This window comes from Ovis aries, chromosome 3, assembly GCF_016772045.2.
Source record: "Ovis aries strain OAR_USU_Benz2616 breed Rambouillet chromosome 3, ARS-UI_Ramb_v3.0, whole genome shotgun sequence".
Taxonomy (NCBI): Eukaryota; Metazoa; Chordata; class Mammalia; order Artiodactyla; family Bovidae; genus Ovis; species Ovis aries.
This window is the reverse complement of record NC_056056.1, coordinates 208327069-208346574: the sequence shown is the minus strand read 5'-3', so window position 1 is coordinate 208346574 and position 19506 is coordinate 208327069. Positions and strand designations below refer to the sequence as shown.

The following is a 19506-nucleotide window of genomic DNA, read 5'->3' as shown; positions in this document are numbered from 1 at the left end:
ACTGAATCTGAATTTGTTTTACTGTGTGTGATGTTTTAATATCATCAACAGATACAAATTACATTTTAGATACCTGATAATTTAGTTCCTCACCAAATACATACACATTATTTCATGATTTCATGGATATGACACCAAAAGAACTGGCAAAAATAGACAATTTGCAAAATATATAAGGAAATCCTACAACTCAAGAGCAAAACAATAACAAGAAAAAAACCGTAATAACCCAATTGAAAAATTAGTCAGAGGCTTGAATGGACATTTCTCCAAAGAAGATATAGAAATAACCAACAGGTATAGGAAAATATGCTCAACATTATTAGTCATCAGGGAAATGTAAATCAAAACCATAGGAGATATCATCTCACACCTCTCAAAATGGCTACGATTTAAAAAAAAAAAGAAGAAGAAGAAGAAGTGTTGGCAAGATTGTGGAGAAATTGAAAATCTTCTGAGTATTTATCCACATTAGATATGTGAATTTAATCAAAATAAAACTGTGACCAAAAAATGTGTATGATTTGTAGTGACATTTCTTCGTTCTTGGCATTGTTACCTTTATTTTCTCTTTGTTCTTGTGAAGTTTTGCTCAGTAGTTAGCGGTTCTCAAGGAGCGGTGTTTGAAAGGTTTCCCTGTTTTCTCTGTCGTGCTTGCCTTGGGCTTCCCTGGTGGCTCAGCAGTAAAGAATCCGCTTGCAATGCAGGAGACCACCTGCAAAGCAGGAGACGCAGGTTCAATCTCTGGGTTAAGAAGATCCCATAGAGAAGGAAACGGCAACCCTCTCCAATATTCTTGCCTAAAATCCCATGGACAGAGGAGCCTGGTGGGCCACAGTCCATGGAGTCGCAAGAGTAGGACTTGACTTAGGGACTAAACCACCATCACTACCACCAGCCTTCCCTTCTTTTTTAAAATTAATTTTTGTTCTTTTCTATGTTAATCCCAACTTCTGTATCCTTTAGGCTTTATTTTCTCTTCTCCTAGTTTCTGAAATAGAAGCTTACATGTTTTTTCATTTTTAGCCTTTCTTCTTTTCTAAATCTAAGGTATAAATTTCCCTTAAGCACTACTTTAGTTGCATTAAAAGAGTTTAGTTATATCGTATCATTGCTATCACTATTTCACAATATTTTCTAATGTTTAAATTTATTCCCAGACCCAGGTACTGTTTCGGAAGGGTGTTGCTTAATTTCTCCAAACAAGGATGGCTAACCGTATTTTCTTGTTAATTCTTAATATAATTACACTGTGGTCATAGTAAATGCTCTATATAAATTCAATTATCTGAAGGTTTTTGTCCTACCATATGGTCATTTTTGATAAACGTTCCTAGTGCATTTACAATAATGTGAATTCTTTCATTATTGGGTGCATTGCTCTTTATATGTTATTTAGCTAAATGTGTGGATTGTGGTGTTTTACATCTACTATAGTCTTCCTTCTATTTCGTATGCCTGGTCTGCGTGGTATTGAAAAAGACTTGTTAAAGTTCCCTCAGGTTGGTTGTTATTTGGTCTATTCCTTCTTTTCATTCTGTCAAGTATTATTCTGTATTTCAAAGCTATGTTTTGATATCTTCCCTGGATTCTGATATCTGTAATATCTTTATTAAGGGCATACCACTGTATAATCATGAAAATATCCACTTTAACTAAATTAGCGCATCTTCCCTTAAAGTCTCCTTTCTGTGACCTTGCTATAGCTACTGCAGCTTTCTTATAGTTAGTATTCACATGTGCGTGGGCTTGCTAAGTCGTTTCAGTCATGTCCAACTCTTTGCTAAGGACTGTAGCCAGCCAGGCTCCTCTGTCCATGGGATTCTCCAGGCAAGAATACTGGAGTGGGTTGCCATGCCCTCCTCCAGGAGATCTTCCTGACCTAAGGATTGAACCCACGTCTCTTATGTCTCCTACATTGGCAGGCAGGTTCTTTACCACTAGCACCACCTGGGAAGCCTAGTATTCACATAATATATACATTTCCCCCCTTTATTTTACTTTTGACCTTTCTTTGCTCTCATATACAATGTATCTTGCAGGTAGCATTTACCTGAATCTTTTTGGTTTATCAGTTAGTAGAGGGGCTTTAATTTGAAGTATCTAATCATTGTAATTAGATTGCAAATCCAATTACTGATATTGTTGGGTTAGTATCTATCATTTCCTTTTAGTTGACCCATGTGCTTCATGTTCCTTTTTCTCTCCTTTTTCTCTTTCTTTGGTATTAAACAAATTTATTACAGATTTTCCTTTGATTTTCTGCAGCTTTACTAGATGTGGAGGTTTTCATAGCCTTACATCCATTAAAAAAATTCTTAATTATTATATCTTCAAATATTACTTCTGCTGCACTCTCTCTGTTTCTCTTCTCCTATTCCCCCTCTTTTTCCTTTTCCTCCTTCCCTTTTCCTCCTCCTCATCTCTCAACTCTAGGACTCCTCTAAGACACTAATTCTGTGTTCAGGTCTGTCTAAAATTCTTTTAAACCTATTCATTCAGTTCTTAATTCTAGATGTTTTATTTTCAGTTGGCAACTGTTCCTTTCATTTTCTTATAGTTACAATTATTTGTTAACATTTTTCGTTTTTCACCTATTGGTTCTTTCCTTTCCCCTTTTCCCCTAAACACATTGCTCATAGTTAAAATCCTTATCTGCTAACTCCAGCATATCTAGCATGTGTGTCTCTGCCTTCTCTTACCTTCCTTTCTTCAATTTTTAAATTTGTCTTGTCATCCATCTCTTTACATGCCATGCACTTTTTAACTGAATGAGAGAAATGATGCATAAGAAAATAAGATATCCCAGATACATTTTCTAACACCTGAAAGGATTCATATTCTGTTTTTTTTAAGCAAGTGGAGAAAGGGGCTTAGACCACCCAGATGTCTAAACACTAGCTAGAGTTGAGCTGTCACAAGTCTGGGTGGCAGTTTTGTAGCACTCAGTCTACCTCTGATTTCTCTGCCCCTGTGTTATGGGCTTTCAGAGTTTATAATTGAAAACCTGAATGTTTTGGTAGCTCAGCCATCAGGAGGATGAGGGAAGATCCACTCCGTTTCCAAGGGTTTGACACAGTTCTCTGGCCTCCTGCCATTGATAGTGTGTTTACTGGGCACATGTTTGAGGAGAAAATCTGCTATATGGGAGAGGCTCTCAAGTCTCCAATTTTGTCACTGCAGCACCAGGAAACCCCCAAATCATGCAGGCTTCTCTGTCCCACTTTGATCCATTAACCCAGGCAAGTAAGTAAGTAAGTAACGTCACTCAGTCGTGTCCGACTCTTTGTGACCCCGTGGACTGCAGCCCACCAGGCTCCTCAGTCCACGGGATTCTCCAGGCAAGAATACTGGAGTGGGTTGCCATTTCCTTCTCCAGGGGTCTTCCTGACCTAGGGATCGAACCCGGGTCTCCCACATTGGAGGCAGACGCTTTAACCTCTAAGCCACCAGGGAAGCTCTAACCCAGGCAACAAATCGGGAAATTCCCATAGAGAAAAAGAAGCTTCAGAGCCTTGGCTAACAATGAAGTAATCTCCGCTCTTTAGAATTTTAGCATGTTTAGTTGATATTGTATCCACAAATGTCTAATATCTTCATTTTTTATCTAACATTTTATAGCATTTAAAGTTGTATCCAGCAGACCATTGGCCTGCTGTGAACCCCTGCATTGGAACCCCTCTTCATGGAAGTACAAACTTCTAGATTTTATTCTCTGCTTCATCATTTCCTAAAGTGCAACACCGAGTAGACATCATGTAACCTTTCTTTACATGGCTTTTTATGTATTAAAGAAGAACAGCACAGTGAGTCTGTCAATATCCTTTGTTCAAGTGCTTTCAGAGCAAGAATTTAACCTATTTCTGCTCTATGGTACAGTCAGAAATGCGTAATATTTTCCCTCTGGAGAACAAATAATCTCCAACTTTGAATAATAGTGATTGCTGACACAAAGTGCAAGAAAAGATAATATTTACTTGAGGGAAGAAGCAGCATTCCAAGAGTCCCAGTGGAATCTGGTCGATGTCAATCAATATCACCTGACAAGTTTCTTATGCAAGGTTGCCCAATCCACTCAAAGAGATCCCATTTTCTTAAAACAAAGTATCCAGATCTGCAGTCTGAAGCTTAGAACCATCAGTGAAATATTCTGGGGCAAACCAAGACATCTCAAGGTCCATTTGTCTTTCAGTTCTGCATGACCAAGGAGGATGATTCTGATAGAGGATTCATGGCCGCTACCTGAGGCTTCTGATGAGGCCAGTTCCTGACTCCATTTCCTTTAATCTAATCCCTGTAACTCTCAGGTCAAGGGCAGGAATGTGTGTGTGGTTTATAAGGAATCCATCCAGTAGCCAGCCCATTCCTGTGACTGAACTCATTCAATTGCTCTGGGTAGAGAGACTAACATTTTCTGTAAATCTTTCTCAGATGCTATGCAGAACTCTACAAATCAAACGTTAAGAGAGGGTAACAGGCAGGAAGGCCAGGGGTCTCCAAATGGGGGAAATAGCCTGCAAGTGTCAGACATTTTCTCTCTCTTAAGCGGCAGGAGGAAACAAACTAGCGATGATATTTTTTCCTTCTCTATACAAATTTAAAAGGAGGTTTCTCTTAAAATTCTGTGTTGCTGTAATGATACCTGGTTCCACCTGAAGTTAACCAATGCCTTTTTCTTATGGAAATGTTTATCTTAAGCTATGCTAATGTACTTTGCATTTACCCCAAACTCTGTCTTCAAGTCAGTTCCGCCTTTTGGGCCCAGAACCTACTTGATAAACCAGTATGTTATACTCCGATATTGTTCCTCTAATCTATGTGAATGAAACTATTTGTATGGTCATCTACCCTTCTTCAAGATTCAAGTTAATCATTTTATGGCCCAAGATAAACCATTTGGAGCCAAGGTTATCCCAAAATACATCTTACGGGTGAGGGGCCTGGTGCCATTCTAAGTTTTGAGAGATTCCTTTCTTTCATTAACAGACTGCTGGTGACTATATGACATCCAGCTCAAGACTAGCAGAGAGGTACTCTTTCTGCCCCCTTCTGATGCCTATATCAGAAGCTTTCTCTATCTCCTTTATGCTTTAATAAAACTTTCTTACACAAAAGCTCTGAGTGATCAAGCCTCGTCTCTGGCCCCGGATTGAATTCTTCTCCTCCGGAGGCCAAGAATCCCGGTGTCGTAATTCAACAACAACCTTTCAGTTAACACTCCTGTCTCACCCTACTCAGTAGCGTAATATTTCCTGTTTGTGCCCATTTTCATTGTTATTATTCTCCTGTCATTGCTGTAAGAAACCAGACTCGGGTGTTGCCCCAGTGCAATGACTCCCTGTCAGAACCAGGGGACTCTGACGGCTCAGAGGAGAGCGCCCCCTACTGCTCAGGTGAAGGTCCTACAGGACAGAAGACCCTTATCCCCACTGTCAATGCCCCATTGTCCCATTTCTCTCTCCTCAGACAGCAGACAGCTCCGCCTGGTGGATGGAGGAGGTCCCTGCGCTGGGAGAGTGGAGATCCTTGACCAGGGCTCCTGGGGCACCATCTGTGATAACGACTGGGACTTGGACGATGCCCGCGTTGTGTGCAGGCATCTGGGCTGTGGAGATGCCCTCAATGCCATGGGGTCTGCTCACTTTGGGGCAGGATCAGGGCGCATCTTTCTGGACACACTGGACTGCAGAGGAAAGGAATCCCACCTGTGGAAGTGCCCTTCCCAGGGCTGGGGAGTGCACAACTGCAGTCATGACAACGATGCCGGAGTCATCTGCTCAGGTATGCTCAGTGTATTGCCCTGTGATGGCAGAAGGAAAAGGTCCATGGAAGCTGGCGTCTGATCACTGGGGCAATAGGAGAGAGATGGGGTAGAGAGGACTGAGACAGGCCCATCCTCCCTGAATGCACAAAGCTTCTGCGGGTGATGTGCTTCATTTATTTTCCTGCTGTAAGTCTCTGCTGTTTCTTCTCCAGTGATCTTACCTGACATAGTAGATTAAACTATTCCAATGAAAACTGATCTTTGTAATGAAGATGGAGATCAATCACATGAGACATTTTCAAATCACCACACAAATCCCTTTGCACAATTAGCCTATGGGAAGGGAGGGCTGGAATGAGGACACATCATCGTGGATGGAGTTGTTTTTGTACGTAGAGTGTGAGGCATTATTTTACACTAGGTTAGTAGGGGTGGAGGCACAGAGGATGTCATGAAACAGATCAGACAGGAATTGATGGATTTGTGCCAAATTGCAAGCCTCTTTGGAAATTTTAGGTGTAAATGTTCATAGGCCTTTGCAGGTAACACCAGAGAACTTTGGATGAAGTGCTCTGAGTCATGGTTCTCCTTCCGTTGTTACTATAAGAGATTCTCTGCCCATTTTTTTTCTTTTAAGACATCTGTACAGGCCAAAACTTTGGAAGAACACTTAGCCATATACTGGCAAGTCAAAAGTGGAAGCAATACAATTTCTGTGTTTTATGGTAAGAAATTATATAGTTTATACTTGATGACTTCAGTGATTTAGGAGAATTGAATTTGGGGGGTTACTTGATATGAATAGGAGTAAGGGGATAGATGTACTTTTTGAAGAAGGTAGAAGAGAGTTATAGCAGCTGGGAGGGAGAGGGATTGTAATAGGAACTGAAAAAGGCACATGAGGGGTGTTCTGAGCAGCACTGATGGTCCAGGAGTGGTGTGGAGGATGCTGTGTGTGCCTAAGGATGCAGGATGTCTGTACAGCAAGAGACCAGAGAAGGATATATTTTTATTATATTTAATATCCTTATCCACTGACATCAGCCTTCTATTCCACAAACTTTCTCGCAGTTTCCACACACATAATCTTCCACAGAAATTTTAAAATCAAATAGAAAACAAAAAAGAAGTCATGATTTGTCTCAGAAGAGTCTATCCTTATGTATATAAGACTATTGATTATTCAGTGTGTATTTGAGCATTTAACATGTATCAGGGTACCATAAAACAGCATATAACAAATATTTCTTTCGTGATCTGCCTAATCTGTAATCTTATGGGGTTAATATAGCAACTAAAAAGTGTTGACTGAAAATGCTTTAATTAGAATGTGTTGCCTATGAGCGAACTCCCAACCAGACCAGACTAGGCGTTCTCACCTGTGTCTCTCTGGGGAGATGAAAGTGATAAATACAAAAAGGCAAGCAGACCATCTTCTCTCACACCATTCACTCTTGTAAAAGTGGTCAAGCTGATCCTTCAAGTCTTTAATTTCTTTTAGGTCTTTTCTGTTTGTTTTTTTTTTTTTTTTTCTGTTTTCTGTAGTAGATTTTTTTTTTTTTACAATATTCTTTCTGAACCTTCAAAGTTCACATATTTATATAATCAGAATCCTTTACCAGAAAGAATTTCACCATGTATAATCATGAGCATACTTTGAAACCAGACAAGTGTGTTAAAGAAAGTGTTTTATGTTGTGGGTTTCTTTTTTATTTGGATTACCTTCCTCTGCGCAAAGTGTGGTCCCTGAAGTTCAAACCATGATCATGAGTTTTTCCTTTGGTCTCTCTCTCAGTTTCATACCCCATCCACTCCCCATTTAACCTACCACACACCCTACCTCACTCCACTCCTACAGAAGGTCTTCCCTTTCAGAATTTCCTTTCCACCCATTTGCGGTTCTTAAGATTGTTTTCTCTTGTCTGCAGTGGGAGAAATGGGAAAGGTGGCAGGGTGAAGAGGTTGATGGGAGGAGCACAGGGGATAAAATGTGTCAAAAACTTGTTGGACAAATATTTCCCCCAAGTATTCTACCTTTCATCCATATTGAGGCTTTTGCAATTTGAAAATTTCTGAATTATGTATGGCTTATTTGCTCTCTGGGCTTCCCTCATAGCTCAGTTGGCAAAGAATCCACCTCCAGTGCAGAAGACCCCAGTTAGACCCCGGGATTGGGAAGATCCACTGGAGAAGGGATAGGCTATCCACTCCAGTATTCTCGGGCTTCCCTTGTAGCTCAGTTGGTAAAGAATCAGCCTGCAATGCGGGATAGCTGGGTTCGATCCCTGGGTTGGGAAGATCCCCTGGAGAAGGGAAAGGCTACCCACTCCAGTATTCTGACCTGGAGAATTCCATGGACTGTGTAGTCCATGGGGTCGCAGAGAGTCAGACATGACTGAGTGACCTTCCCTTCACTTCACTATTTGCCCTCTGCTCTCTTCCTCTTCCTCTCGTTCTTTACAGCATAGCAGCTATTTCTCAAGAATCCAAATAGGAAAGGAAGAAACAGTTAGCATATAGACAGGATTAAAATACTTTAACTTATCTTCACTTTTTAGAGTTTCCTGAAGTTCACATGTCTAGTACGAAGTAATCAAAAACCTCAGCTGTTTTGCCTGCTCCCACTGAGAACTCACTCTCTCCCAGGTTCTTTGATAAATTCTAAGCTTTCAAGAAAGATGGCTATGACCAGCCCCTTCTCCTATGACTCTGAGCTTTCTTCCTATCCAAACTGACCTCTGGACAACTTTACAAACTCAGGTCACCTAAGAAATTCTTGGAATTTTTTACCATGAAAAATTATGATAAACATATGTGAAAGCTTGTTATAATGTCTAGCTTTCCTCCTGTTAGCCAGAAGTCTGTCTACTGTCAGCGAGCACTCACAGATCCAGCCCGCATGATTTTCCTCATCTTCAGTGACTTGAGTATTGGTTCCTGAGAGAAAACTGGCCAGTATTCTGGCCTCAGAAATCTAAGGATGGCCTTTTAACCTTGGGTGGCTCTTAATCCTGTAACATTTGCGGCCCATGGATCTACTTCACTCTGGGTTACTTCAGCTCTGAACCTGAGTCTGGTGCCCACTACAGAGCAGTGTCCTTGGGCTCTGTAGTTTCCAGGCCTCTAGATGAGGAATTCAAATTCCTGCTGCTGCCACTGCTGCTGCTAAGTCGCTTCAGTCGTGTCCGACTCTGTGTGACCCCATAGATAGCAGCCCACCAGCCTCCCCAGTCCCTGGGATTCTCCAGGCAAGAACTTTGGAGTGGATCGCCATTTTCTTTTCCATTGCATGAAAGTGAAAAGTGAAAGTGAAGTCGCTCCATTGTGTCCGACTTTTCATGATCCCATGGACTGCAGCCTACCAGGCTCCTGCATCCATGGGATTTTCCAGGCAAGAGTACTGGAGTGGGGTGCCATTGCCTTCTCTGATTAAAATTCCTAATTAACCTCAAAATGCATGTTTTTGGAAATCAGCCATTTCAAACTGACCCTGAAAATCCTTCAGGGTTTCTTTTCAGAAACTTGCTCATGAAAATACTTGCTCATGAAATTCTGAGTATAAGTGTCCAATTCTCTCTCCAGGCGCCACTCCTGAAAAAGAAAAATTTTCACATTATTGCCTGTGACATTGTTTCCATCTGCCAAACCAGGACTATGGGCACTCACTGGATTACTTGTTGTTGTTTTCTTAGGATTTGTGCGTCTGGTTGGAGACAATGGACCCTGCTCAGGACGGGTAGAAGTACGTCCTGGAGAAGAATGGACCCCAGTGTCTGACGGGAACTTCACACTCCGCACTGCCCAGGTCATCTGTGCAGAGCTGGGGTGCGGCAAGGCTGTGTCTATTCTGGGACATGAGCTCTTCAGAGAGTCTGATGGCCGGGTCTGGGCTGAAGAGTTCAGGTGTGAGGGGGAGGAACGTAAGCTCTGGTGGTGCCCCAGGGTGCCCTGTCCAGGGGGCACTTGTCACCACAGTGGAGCTGCTCAGGTTATTTGTTCAGGTGAGATGCAGGTCAGGACTAACCTCCCTGCACACTTTGTTCAGGTGAGAAATCATGAGATTTTTCTGAATTTCTGTCTTCTTCTACCAGCATACTCAGAAGTCCGACTCATGACGAACGGCTCCTCTCAGTGTGAGGGGCAGGTGGAGATGAATATTTCTGGACAGTGGAGAGCTCTCTGTGCCTCCCACTGGACGCTGGCCAATGCCAATGTTGTCTGTCGTCAGTTCGGCTGTGGAGTTGCCATCTCCACCCCCAGAGGACCACACTTGGTGGAGAGAGGTGACCGTATCTCAACAGTCCGATTTCACTGCTCGGGGGCAGAGTCCTTCCTGTGGAGTTGTCCTATGACTGCCTTGGGTGGTCCTGACTGTTCCCATGGCAACACAGCCTCTGTGGTCTGCTCAGGTAAGAGAGAGGGAAGGGCTACTGGTACTCAGGATGCTCCTGGAGTGAAATGTCCCGAAGAGCAGAGAGTGAGGGAAAACTGGCTTTGGAAGATATTTCATGATGAAATATGATGCTTCTCATTGTTCACTCGTTTTTCAGATTAGGGGAAGAAGTGGGAAGGGGAGTAATATATTTTAAAGCAACATTGTTATTGACATATGATCATAGAAAACAGTGTATAAGCAATATGTGTAGATTTCTGTCACGTACCCAGAGCAGCAAAGAGAACATTCCCAGCACCAAGAGTCACTGTTGCCTCCAATAACTGTGGCCTCCCTCCTCTCCAGGGAGAACTGCTTATCAACTTCTACCACTGCAGAGTGTTTTATTGGTTTTTGAACTTTATATAAAATCATGCAGTGTGTTTTCTTTTGTGTGTGACTTCTTCGACTCAACATCATGTTTAGGATTCACTCATGATGTTGTTTATAGCAGTACTTTATTCGTTTTTATTACTGTAGAATAGTGCTTTCATTGATAACATGGCCATTGATCCATTCAACTGATGTTAGAGATTTGAGTTGTTTCCTGCTCTTGACTATTATAAATATGATGCTAGAATGTAGCATGACAATGACTTTGGGTGTAAATATATGTTACTTATTTTGTGTGCTTAACATTTGGTCTTTTCTTTTCGTTTTCCTAATGGTACAGTATCCTTTGATGAAGCAAGTTTTTAACTTGAAGGAAATATTAATATAACTTACCAACTTTTCCCTGTATATTTAATACTTCTTATATCCCTTTGAAAAGAACTTTCCCTACTCCAAGATCATGAAAATATTCTCTTAGAGTATCTTACAAAAGTTTCTTGTTTTCTTGCATGTAATTGTACGTTCCTTCTGGGATTGATATCTGTGTAAGATAAGTCATGTTTCACATGGACATCCAATTCACTCAGAATCTTCTTCTGAAAAGACTTTCCCCCCACTGCAGTGCTACCTTTATCTTAAGCAGAAGAGCACATATGTCTGAGTCCTTTTTAATACTCCGTATTCTGTTCGACTGTATCATTTATCTATCTTTGCACCAATACAACATTTTCTTAATTACTATAACTTTGTAATAAGTCTAGATAATTTTAATTTACAGAGGTTACTTTATATTAACTCCTTTAACTTTGTTCCTTTTCTTACTGACTGTGTTGGTCATTCTTGGTGTATTTTTTTTTTTTTAATCATTGAGGATAGTCTTTTATTTTATTTTTGTGTGTAATAATGAGTTTTTTTTATTTTTTTACATTTTACTTTATTTTATTTTACAATACTGTATTGGTTTTGCCATACATCAACATTCTTGGTGTTTTGTATTTTGTCTAAATTTTGGAATCTGCTTGATATTTTTCACACTCCCTAAAAAATCAGCGTAAGGGTATTTTGATTAAGATTAGATTTAATCTACACAGAAATTTGAGAATGACTGACTGACAGTTTTGGTTCTCTCAATTCATTGACATAATTTTTATTGTTGTTTAGTCGCAAAGTTGTGTCCAGCTGGTTTGAGGCCCATGGACTGCAGTCTGCCAGGCTCCTTTGTCCATGGGATTTCCCAGGCAAGAATACTGGAGTGGGTTGCTATGCCCTCCTCCAGGGATTCTTCCTGACCCAGATATTGAACCCACTTCTGCACTAGCAGGCAGATTCTTTACTACTGAGCCATCTGGGAAGCCAGTGACATAATACATCCCTCCATCCAGCTAGGTCTTGAATTTCTCTCAGAAGTTTTGTCCACCTTCTTCTACATTTTTCCTAAGCATTTTATTTATTTTTAAATGTTATTAGTGTTTCTTTTATGGAAGATGTCCTAGGAATGAATTGTCTCTGACTTGTTTTCACCTTTTAACACTTTTTAAAAAAATTTTGATGTAATTTTAGACTCACTGAAATGCTAGAAGAATAATATAAACATTTCCAGATGACCCTTAACTGGAATCCCTCAATGCTAGTTTTTGGTTCATTCTGTCTCATTTCTCTCTGAACGTATAAAATCTTTCTGGATTAGGTTGCTGTCATGATGTCCCTTTACCACTGAAATACTATGGGGGAATTTCCTTATGTAACCACAGGTTCAGTCAAGTTCTCAGCTGATTGCAGCCCCAGATGATATCTAAGTGCAAGCACTGAAAGACCTCAAGACAGAACTGTTGAGTCTTTCCCAAATTGATGACTCAGGAAGTCTCAAGCAAAATGAAGTATATATTTTCTCCTCCAGTGGCTAAATTTTTGGGGGAAATTTGTTACACAGCACTATAACCAGGACACTTACCATGTGACCTGCAGTTAGGTTGGTGCAAAAGTGTGGTTTTCGCATTGTTGAATTTTTTTTTTTTTACATTTGATATTGGAATGTATTCTTAAATAAATGTGGTTATGTTACACATCATTTAATGTGTATTTCTTGCTTTTTATTTTGCTAATGGTTTATTACTTGCTGCTTATTTTATATGTATTTTAGACTACAGACATGATGTTAGACACAAAGCAATTTCAAGTCATTTTCTTATTCGAGTTCAAAATGGGTCGTAAAGCAGCAGAGGCAACTTGCAACATCAACAATGCATTTGGCCCAGGAACTGCTACTGAACATATAGTGCAGTGGCTGTTCAAGAAGTTTTGCAGGGCTTCCCTAGTGACTCTGGTAAAGAATCCGCCTGCCAATGTGGGAGACACAGGTTCAATCCCTAGTCCAGGAAGATGCCACGTGCTGCAGAGCAGCTAAGCCTGTGCACCACAAATATTGAGCCTGTGCTCTAGAGCCTGGGAACCACAACTACGGAAGCCCAGAAGCCCTAGAGCTTGTTCTGCATAACACGAGAACCACCACAATGAAAAGCCTGCGCACTGTAACAAAGACTAGTCTCCACTTGCCACAACTAGAGGAAAGCCTAAGCAGCAGCAAAAACCTTGCAAAGCCAAAAGCAAATAAATAATACATAAACTTTTTTAAAAAAGAAGTTTTGCAGAGGAGATGAGAACTTTGAAGATGAGGAATGCAATGGCCTGCCATTGGAAGTTGACAACAACCAATTAGAGCAATCATCACAGCTGATCCTCTTACAATTACATGAGAAGTTGCCTAAGAACTGAATGTTGACCTTTCTACGGTCGTTTGGCCTTTGAAGCAAATGTTGAAAGGTGAAAAATTTTGATAGGTGGGTGCCTCATGAGCTGACCACAAATCAAAAAACTTGTCATTTTGAAGCATCATTTTCTCTTATTTTACACAACAACAATGAGCCATTTCTTGATTGAATTGTGACCTGTGATGAAAAGTGGATTTTATACAACAACTGGTGATGACCAGCTCAGTGGTGGGACTGAGAAGAAGCTGCAAAGCACTTCCCAAGGCCAAACTTGCTGCCAGTCTGATCCACTACAGCTTTCTGAGTCCCAGCAAAACCATTACATCTGGGAAGTACGCTCAGCAAATCACTGAGACGCACTAGAAACTGCAGCACCTGCAGTCGGCGCTGGTCAACAGAAAGGCGCCAATTCTTCTCCATGGCAACGCCTGGCCACACATCACACAGCAACGCTTCAAAAGTGTAGCGAGTTGGGCTATGAAGTTTTGCCTCATCTGCCATGTTCACCTGACCTCTTGTCAACTGAACACCACTTCTTCAAGCATCTCGACAACTTTTTGCAGAGAAAATGCTTCCACAACCAACAGGAGGCAGGAAAGACTTCCCAAGATTTCATCAAATCCCAAAGCACAGCTTTACACTATAGGAAAAAACAAAGTAATTTCTCACTGGCAAAAATGTGTTGATTGTAATGGTTCCTAATTTAATTAATAAAGATATGTCTGAGCCTAATAATAATGATTTAAAATTCATGGTCTGAAACCGCAGTGATGTTTGCACCAACCTAATAGAATATTTGTCCTTGATCTTCAGTTTTAAGAACTGCCTTATGCTGCTCTAACGTGCTTATACATTCAGTCTTTAGTTCTTAAATTCAAATATTAAGTTTTTTAGCTCTTGAACTTTTATTTCTTTTTTGTTAAAATTTCTCTGCCAAGAAACACATCTTGTCAATTAATCTTAAGAGTGCTTTAATCAGGAATATTTAAATTCTCTGTCAGGTAACTCTAATAGTTGAATATTTGGGGAAATTTTGGGGAATGTCTTCTTTTTCCTTTTGGTTTTCCATTTGATCTCTTTTATATGAGCTTTTTTCTTCTTTTAGTGACAGACACAGAAGATAAAAACTTATAGCAATCTTTCAGAAAAGATTTTGTTTTGCTTCTTCTATTTAGATATAGGTTTAGGTATAGAACACACTATTTAACTCGTTCTCAGTGTAAAGCTTGGCTTAAACTAAAATTGTGGCACTGTCAGAAGCAGACCTCTCCATGGAGAGGCTGAACTCTATAATAACTTCACTGCTGTTACAGCTTTCATCTCAAACTCCATCACTAGATGATTATTTATTTAATTCAGTTTTGTGTTCTTCAACCCAACCAGACCCCTGATCATTGCTGTTTCTGCAGGAAACCAGAGCCAGGTGCTGCGCCAGTGCAACGACTCCATGTCTGAACCAGCAGGCTCTGCGGCCTCAGAGGAGAGCGCCCCCTACTGCTTAGGTGAGAGTCCCACAGAACAAAAGATGCTACTGCTGCTAAGTCACTTCAGTCGTGTCCGACTCTGTGCGACCCCATAGACGGCAGCCCACCAGACTCCCCCGTCCCTGGGATTCTCCAGTCAAGAACACCGTCAACCCCTAAGGTCACCACCCCATCGTCCCATTTCTCTCTCCTCAGACAGCAGGCAGCTCCGCCTGGTGGACGGAGGAGGTCTCTGCACCGGGAGAGTGGAGATCCTTGACCAGGGCTCCTGGGGCACCATCTGTGATGACGGCTGGGACCTGGACGATGCCCGCGTGGTGTGCAGGCAGCTGGGCTGTGGAGAAGCCCTCAATGCCACGAGGTCAGCTCACTTTGGGGCGGGATCAGGGCCCATCTGGCTGGACGACCTGAACTGCACAGGAAAGGAGTCCCACGTGTGGAGATGCCCTTCCCGGGGCTGGGGGCGGCACGACTGCAGACACAAGGAGGACGCGGGGGTCATCTGCTCAGGTCAGCACTCCACACTGTCCACAGGCTGGGGGAGGGGTGGGGCCCTGGAGGACGGGGGTCTGAGCCCTGAGGGAGAGATGCTGAAAGGACCAGAGAAGGAGGCTTCCTCCCGTGGAGCCTGTCTTTCCAGCAGATGTGAAGACCAGGTGCTTTCATTTCCTCCTGCATCAGCTGAGATTCTGGTCCTTTCTTCTCAGTAGTGTTTCCTGACAGAGCTGTTTCTTACAGTTAACACTTGAAAGCAGGGCTCACTCTGCAGTTATCTGTGGAAGTAACACCTGGAAATCCTAGGCTTCCCAGGTTGTGCTCGTGGTAAAGAACCTGCCTGCCATTGCAGGATACGTAAAAGATGTGGGTTCAGTCCCTGGGTTAGGAAGATCCCCTGGAGGAGGGCATGACAACCCATTCCAGGATTCTCGAGAATCCCATGGACAGAGGAGCCTGGCATAGTGAAAACTCATATTTTCCCCTTACAGTTCTGTTTTCTAGGAGTCTGAAGAGAGTCTCCATGGGCCAACATCCCAGTGTCCACAGGGCTGCATTCTTCCTGGAGTCTCTGGGCAGGACTCTTTCCCAGCTTTTTCTGGTTTCCTGTGTGGCCTCATTTCTTGGCTCAGAGCCCTCTTTATTCTTTTTCAACAACAGTGCCTCTTGCAACCATTCTCCCTCGCTCACATTTCCCTTTGACTGAAGCTGGGAAAGATGGTGCATTTCTCAGCATTGCGGGTTTAAAGATGTGTTAGGCTGGGCTCACATGATTAATCCACAATATTTGAGATTTATCACTCCATCCCAAGGTCCTTATTAATCACATCTGTAAAATCTCCTTTGAAATGTAAGGTAACTGTCACAGGTTCGGGGATTAGGCTGTGGACATCTCTGGGGGTCCATTATTCTGTCAACCACCTCACTGTCCACATCACATTCCTTTCACATGTTCTTTTAGAAGTTTTGTCAGGAATCAGGATTCAGCTCCCATCACTGCAGCTGCCCTGTTTGGTCTTCCTCCTTGTTCATATCTACATTGTTGTGGTAGAAATAGATGTAAAGATAATAATGGACAAAATCAGGTGAAAGGGAGGCAAAAGTCAGTCTTGTCACCCAGTGGGCATCTCCTCCGCTGGGTCAGGGGTGTATGGTCACTATTTCTGGGAGAGAGGAAAACCCAGAGCACTGAGTGGAATGCTCACTGTGTCCTGTCTCCTCCCTTTCAATCTCAGAGTTCCTGGCCCTCAGGATGGTGAGTGAGGACCAGGAGTGCGCTGGGTGGCTGGAAGTTTTCTACAACGGGACCTGGGGCAGTGTCTGCCACAACCCCATGGATGATGTCACCGTGTCCATCATCTGCAGTCAGCTTGGCTGTGGGGACAGCGGAAGTCTCAACACCTCTGTTGGTCTCAGGGAAGGTTCTAGACCCCATTGGGTAGATGGAATCCAGTGCCAGAGAACTGACCACTCTCTGTGGCAGTGTCCTTCTGACCCTTGGAATTACAACTCATGCTCTCCCAAGGAGGAAGCCTATATCTCGTGTGCAGGTGACTTACTGTCTGCTTCTGTGTCACTCCCAACCCTGCAGGATGTCGTTAGTATGATTTAATATTTTCAAGTCTAATTGATGGGTTTTGGTTGAATCTACAAAATGTACGTGTGATTTGCATTTGTTTCTGTGTCTGTCTGCTGTTGTTATGGTAAACAACTAATTAGATAAAGTAATTTCAGCTGCTGATAAGATACAGTGACCCTCTCAGCCAAGTAGATGATGAAGCTTCTGTGGTCTTGTCATTTGACTGTGACCAAAAACCTTAGATACTCATGTTTGGGGACAAGACCTCCCCCAGCCATCCCTGATCCAGAGCTTCCCATCATTGCTTCTGCAGGAAGAAGACCCAAGAGCTGTCCAGGTGCTGCCCCCTGCACAGGTACATCAGCCCCACCCCTTCCCCATGGCTCCCAGGGGCTCCTTCCTCCCACCAAGGGAGTCACAGGAGGGGCTGCTGCCTTTTCAGACAGAGAGAAGCTCCGGCTCAGGGGAGGAGACAGCGAGTGCTCAGGGCGGGTGGAGGTCTGGCACAGCGGCTCCTGGGGCACCGTGTGCGATGACTCCTGGAGCCTGGCAGAGGCCGAGGTGGTGTGTCAGCAGCTGGGCTGTGGCCAGGCCCTGGAAGCCGTGCGGGCCGGGACATTCGGCCCTGGAAATGGGAGCATCTGGCTGGACGAGGTGCGGTGCGGGGGCCGGGAGTCCTCCCTGTGGGACTGTGCTGCGGAGCCCTGGGGGCAGAGCGACTGCAAGCACGAGGAGGACGCTGGTGTGAGGTGCTCTGGTGAGCGAGGGGCTCGGGGTCCACCCTGGGTGAGCTGGGGCATCACGGGGGCAGTGGGCTGGGCCGGGCGTGGTGGGGAGTTTGTGTTCAGATATCCCGTGTGCTGAGGCTCTGATCTAGGACGGAGGAGCCAGGAAGACCAAACACTGATGTCATGGAGACTGAGCAGTGATTCCAGGCTCAAGAGTGAAAAAAGGGCTGCCCTGCATTCTGGCCAATTCCCTTTATCCAAACTCCTTTTTTTCTCTTTAGGTGCAGGGACAACATTGCCCCCAGCTATAGCAGGTACTGTGATCCATCTATGGTCAGGGGAGAATACTCAGATTCTGGGGACCTGTTCTGTGGGCTCTCTGACAGCTTAGGAGAGGAAACAGTCTGAGGAGCCTCTGGCTGTTGGGGAGAAACCAGGGCGTTACGTTGGGGAACTCCCCTACCCTGGTTCCTGGGGTCAGAATGTTCTCATGCCCGGGGTCCAAATGGGTCTGGTTCCCATGATGCAGAATTTAAGGTTCTCCCACCTGCCCCTGAGTGTTGCTCCTCATCAGTGATGTGCAGGTCCCAGGGACTGTTTGATGCTCTGTCTCCTGAAGCCTAAGGAGAGGGGATGAGCCAGGTCCTCAGAGGCTTTTTTGGCAGGGCAGCTCAGTGACAATCCCTGGCTCTGCCTTGGGGCAACACGCTGAAGTGAGGTTGGCTTGTCTGAGGAGGAGACCTGGAGAATCACTGTTAGTGTACTTGTATCTGAGACTGGGACGCCATTGTTCAGAGCTCCTGGAAATTCTGGCACAGAGAGTTTCTCTGCCCAGGACCTCCTCCAACCCTCTTTCCTGTTCTTAGGGACCAGACCAGCTTCGAATCCTCTCCCTGGCATCTTCTCCCTGCCTGGGGTCCTCTGCCTCATCCTGGGAGCCCTTCTCTTCCTTGTCCTCATCATCCTGGTGACTCAGCTGCTCAGATGGAGAGCAGAGCGCAGAGGTGGGCTGCAAGGGGGAACTGGGGACCAGGGAGAGTGTGTGGAGGCTGGAGATGGGGCAGGTGTGAGGAGGGGAAGCTGGGCCAGGTGTCTGTTCTGAGTCTGCAGAACTTCATGTTCTCCGTGCTGAGCTCTGAGTGCTGAGTAGACAGAGGCTTTTAGGACTGGTATATGAGCTCTCATAAGTCATAGCCTCTCCTGTGAGATGAGACAGAATTGGGTCTGAGCTGTATTCAGGGCCAGATGAGGGGAGAAGGTGCCAACAGGTGCACTGGGTGGGAAGCTATCCTGAGGTGCCGACAAGCCCTGTGTGAGCACTGTCTGCTGGATCAGGGTATCTGGGATGGCATCTCTGACCTACCGAGGGATCTCTCAGCCTGCTGGACCAGGGTGTCTGGGGCAGCATCTCTGACCTGCTGGGACATCTCTCAGCCTTTTCAAGCTATGAAGGTGCTCTTGCTGAAGCTGAGTATGAAGAGCTCGATTACCTTGTGACACAGAAGGAGGGTCTTCTGGACACTCCAGGTGGGTGTCTCTGCCTGCCCTCCTAGGACGTCTGGTTGTCACCTCTCATTGGCCGTGTTCATCTTCTCAGCATCCTCAGCCCCCATGCATGACCCAGTCTCACAGAGGCAGCTCCTCCAAAGTGGTAGGATGGCCTCTCAGAGCCCTGTGAGCCCCCAGCCTCCATCTACACTGCATGAGCCAGGCCTGTTCTTTCTCAACCTTAACACTGGGTGTGGGGAGGGTCATTCTGTGCATTGTGTGATGTTTGTCTCCACATTAGGCTACCTGTCAGATGGTGAGGACGACAAGGACTCCAGATCCGCTCCAGGTAATAGAGATGGACCTGCCTCAGCTGGGTGTTAGGGAGGAGAGTTTCCGTCATAGAGATGAGAGGCAAGGGAAACAGGTTTCCTT

General features: G+C 44.0%; 1 pseudogene; it reads left to right on the top strand.

Moving 5' to 3' along the window:
- The window catches only part of LOC105614851 (antigen WC1.1-like), a 58967-nt pseudogene that overhangs the window by 37227 nt on the left and 2234 nt on the right, over window positions 1-19506 (top strand).